We start from the raw sequence: 4,669 nt of genomic DNA, 5'->3' as shown, positions 1-4,669 counted from the left end.
ACAAGATGGCTCCAGTTTCTCAGAGCACTTTGCTTCCGCTCTCCAAGACTAGAAGGTGGCCAGGCCTGGACGTCAATATGTATGCCATTCCCATCCAGAGTCCATTGGCCAGAACTCAGTCCCATGGCTCCAATCTTCCTACAGGGAGGTAGGAACATTGGAAATGACTTTGGTGGCATAAAGCACTGCCTCCACACAATGAGCTAGGCATTTACTTATGGTGATCTGTTGATTGCTCACAACACCCAAGCAGGTAGTGTTAAGTCCATTTTCCCAACATCTATCTGAGCCATGGGCCTGTGGCCAGAGCAGGGACACTGGGTCCCAGGGGAATACATCAATAAGAAGGCTCAATGCTGGGCTCCTTGGACCACAGCTTTAGGCTGACACAGGTAGTAGATTTCTGCAGTTTGTCTTGCCAGTATCCCATGCTGCTAGCAAGAACCCTCAATTTTGGGGGAGGTAGTTTTGCACACTCTTTGTCCAAAGTGATGTCTCTGAGCCTCTTCACCTGATGTCTAAGAGGTATTTACTTCTCAGGATTGTGGTCAAGGCCTGCTAGGTTAGTGATTCATATGCTGGAAGCATTGTTGGATATTATTTTCTTTATTTGAACTTCTAAGTTAAGGGTGGCATGTTAGGGCAACTTTGTCCTGATATTAGAGATATTATGAACCTTTTCTAGTGAAAAGGTGTGGCCTGGTGTCAGCCAGTAAGTGTGGTTGCATTCCTTGGGCCATGGTGCCGGGTTCATGATCTCCTTACCCTGCTTAGTCAAAGTAAATCTCAGGATTTGCTAAGAATGCTGGGACAGAGGCTCACCTTTTTCATGTTGAGTGTGAACCAATATTGCTGGCAACTATCTTGTGGCCATTAGGAAAATCCTGACAATGGAGCCAATCTGGAGAAAGTGGAAAAGACAGAGACCAAGTAAAATCAAGTTCAGGTGGTCCATTTGTGCATTGTGTCCAACCTCAGGAAGTCAGATAGAGGGACGCCTGGGTGGCTCAGTGGTTGAGCGTCTGCCTTCAGCTCAGGTCATGATCCTGGGACCAAGTCCCACATCAGGCTCCCCACAGGGAGCTGCTTCTCCCTCTACCTATGTCTCTGCCTCTCTCTGTGTGTGTCTAATGAATAAATAAATAAAATCTTTTAAAAAAGGAAGTCAGACCCTTGAACTTTCTCATTAAACAAATATGTTCCCATTTTCCCTCACTTGCAACCAAAAAAGTAGTGAGCAATATAATACATTTTCCCCTCAAACCAGGGGAAGGGGCTGGATCTGCAGGAGAGAGTATCTGTAGAGCTACCCCCACAATGCACGGGAATGTGAGAGTTAGGGACAGGAAGCTGAAAACCGGAGCCAACAAGAAAAGGTTCATAATATCTCTAATATCAGGACAAAGTTGCCCTAACATGCCACCCTTAACTTAGAAGCTCAAATAAAAAAAAAATATCCAACATTGCTTCCAGCTTATGAATCACTAACCTAGCAGGCCTTGACCACAATCCTGAGAAATACCTCTAAGACAACAGGTGAGGACACTCAGAGAGGCTAAGCAACTGGCCTAAGCTCACCTAGCAATTTAAATGGTAGAGTTAGGACTCAAAATCAGGTTTCTCTCACTCCACAGCCCATATGTTGTTTGGTTTTTTTTTCTTCTATATAATAAACTCTAACATCTTCCTGAGCTCGGTTTTTGAAAAAATAAAGCCAGGATAGCCTTTTGTTTTTATCTGTGGCTGGGATTTAACAGGCTACCCACCCAGGTTGTGCAGACATAGATTTGGGGAAGCCAGAGCAATGCCCCCCACCCACTCCTCCTCCCTTGGGTCCTGTGTTTGGGTAACAAACGCCTTCGTTAGAGTACATATTTAAGCATTCCTAGGGCACACAACATCTGCTACAAGCACACTCGTGTTCCCTCCTGCAGGTGCATGGTTCAGCGTGGGCGAGACGGAGTGCAGAGAAGATGCGTGAGAAATGTCAGACGATATTCACACCCTGCCATCTAAGAATTAACAAGCCTTTACAGAATGGTTTCTGTCTGCAGCCCCAGGCGTGGGGGACACACCCCCTTCAAGCATGGTGCATCGTGCCCCTGGCAGGTGTGTGTGTGCATACTCATGCACCCACATCCCCTAACCAGAACTGAGTGGCAGTGCCTCCTGGAGCCTAGCAAGTGAGTCAGCCACCCAGGAAAGGGAGGCATGCTGATGATGATTTTTTCAGATGGAATGATGCTTCCTGCCACTTAAAGGGAAAAGAAAAAAAAAAAAAGCCTTCCTGGTAATTTAGAGGAAACAAAAAATCAAATCAAATTCCAACTCTTACAGGCTCTAGGGAGACTCATTAGTGTGAGAGGTACTTTGTCATAAATAAATTGGGTTTCTCTTCATATAAGTGAGTCAACATACAAGCCTGTTTATTTTTCACAACCAATTCTGGCCAATGAGCCAAAGAGTGTATGAAAGCTTCTGTTTGTTCTTCCCCTGGACCAGTAGGGGAGCCAACGCTTCACCTGCACTAACTGGCCTCACCTGAGGCACCCTGGCAGTGATACGTGACCTTAGCTGGCTGATCCTGACTAGTACAATTTCATGACTGATTAGTAAATGTCTGCCTTGGATGTTGAGCAGTGAAGAGAGATTCATATGTCAGATACTTCCCGTTCCTGCTTAAAGGTTTGTCTGAGACACTGAACAAGTCTCATGATTAATATTCTTAAAGCAATGAGAATATTACTTATCAATCCATTAATAAATATTTATTGAGCCCATACACATGCCCAGTGCTATGCTAGGGGCTGGGGGCGGGGGTGCATAACATGAGAAGGGTGAACAGAATTAGCATAGAGCATCTTCTATGTGCTGGTTGTTTTCTGTCCATGTTCTCAAATTTCATTTCACCATCAAAATACCAGGTCTGAAAGGTTTTTCTTATCCTTGCTTTCTAGAAATCGAATTGAGCATCAGAGCTAGTCAGGGACACAACCTGGACTCAAATCCAAGCCTTAGGTCTCTGATCTGAGCCTTTTCCCACCACACCACTCACTCATTCTGTACATCAATTCTGGTTAATTACAACATAGCAACGTGACAACACGAACAGCATGAACAACCACGGCTGACACTTCCATATTCTTTACTACGTGTCAGGCAGGGCTCTAAGAACCTTGCAGAGTTAATTCCCTTTCCAGTTCCTATGTTAAATAGTAGGGCAGAAAAATGGATGAATAAAATGTTTCCTGACCACAAGGAGCTCACAGGTCAATCAATGAGACAAAGACTTAGGTGGGAAGTTAATAATTTCATGTTCATGTCCACACTCTCAACCTAATGAAGGTCAAGACTCAGCTCAAATATCTGCTCCAGGATGCCTCCCCTGAGAGCCCCCAGCCCCTAGGTGCTGGGGACCCCATTTGATCCATCTCTAACATCTAGTTCCCAGCACAAGACCTTTTCTAGGGTATGTGCTGGGGAGTATTTGTTTCGCACTTGTGCACATGGAATCTCTGGGGATGGATGGATGGGGGAAGGAGAAGCTGCCTCTCCTGGGTCAACAGGGAAGTATATCTCTGGGACTTCTCAGAGCTGAGCGACTCTGGGCCATTTCCATGTTTGGGGGCTCCTGATAGACCAAATAATGAAGAAATGGTGTAACAAAGTGATATATTTTGAATGGCACAAATCGAACAAATGATTTGAACAACACAAGGTATATGTGAGGGAAGTGTTCCCGAAGACTTTGTGTAATTTAAAACTCTCATAATTCCAAGACCAACAAGGACAGGACAGCGGCAACTTCCGTTTATGGCTGGCGTGGCGCCACCGTGTGGCAGTGGTGCAGTACAACTTAGAATTTTCTTGGCCTGCCCTCTCTGAAAATGTGTGACTCTTGAATTTCCTTCCACTTACTGGGGTGTGTGTGTGTGTGTGTGTGTGGTGTGTGTGTGTGTAGGGGGAGATATTTGTATTACTTCCGATTTTGCATTTAAAATTAGATTTCATTAACATTTTTACAAAACACTGCCGGAAATTCACACAGAATGTGACCTCCCTGGAATGTCTCCAATCTGAATGTGTGAGGCCCCGTGTAAATGTGAGGATGGGACCCATTACCACTCCCCAACCTGTGACAGGTCCCATGAGTCACCATGTTCACTCGTTCACACCCTTCTCTCACTGGGCCCAGTCCCTGAGACATGGAGGCATGAAGCCAAGGTGGTTGTGTTTGGCCATTCAAGCAGTGTGTCAGCCCCAGGGGGTGCCGTCCACACCATAGCAATGACTATGGTCCTTCAGAGGTAAGCCCTTTCCTACCAGGCTCTGGAGTGGCCCCACACCTGTCTTTAGTTTGGGATCCAAGATATCTCAGGCCACCTAATCGTTCACCCAGCCAGTAAATATTTATTGAGCATTTATGACATGCCAGCTGCTGTGCTGGTGCATGCTGTCCCTGCTGGTGCTGGTCCCTGCTGTCACTACCCCGGAGGGTTACTTTCCCACCAGATCCCTTGACTGGCATGCTGCATCTCACATCGGGTATTCATACACCCCATTTGGGTGGTGTTAAGGTAATTCTAGGTTTTGCACTTTCTTGGGGGTGAAGAGGAAGCATTCAATGTCGAACAGTACTGCAACAGCACCTTCCATGGTGCCCGTCCTG

The sequence above is a fragment of the Nyctereutes procyonoides genome, unplaced genomic scaffold, assembly GCF_905146905.1.
Source record: "Nyctereutes procyonoides isolate TBG_1078 unplaced genomic scaffold, NYPRO_anot_genome, whole genome shotgun sequence".
Taxonomy (NCBI): domain Eukaryota; kingdom Metazoa; phylum Chordata; class Mammalia; order Carnivora; family Canidae; genus Nyctereutes; species Nyctereutes procyonoides.
Note: the sequence above shows the minus strand (reverse complement) of the source record.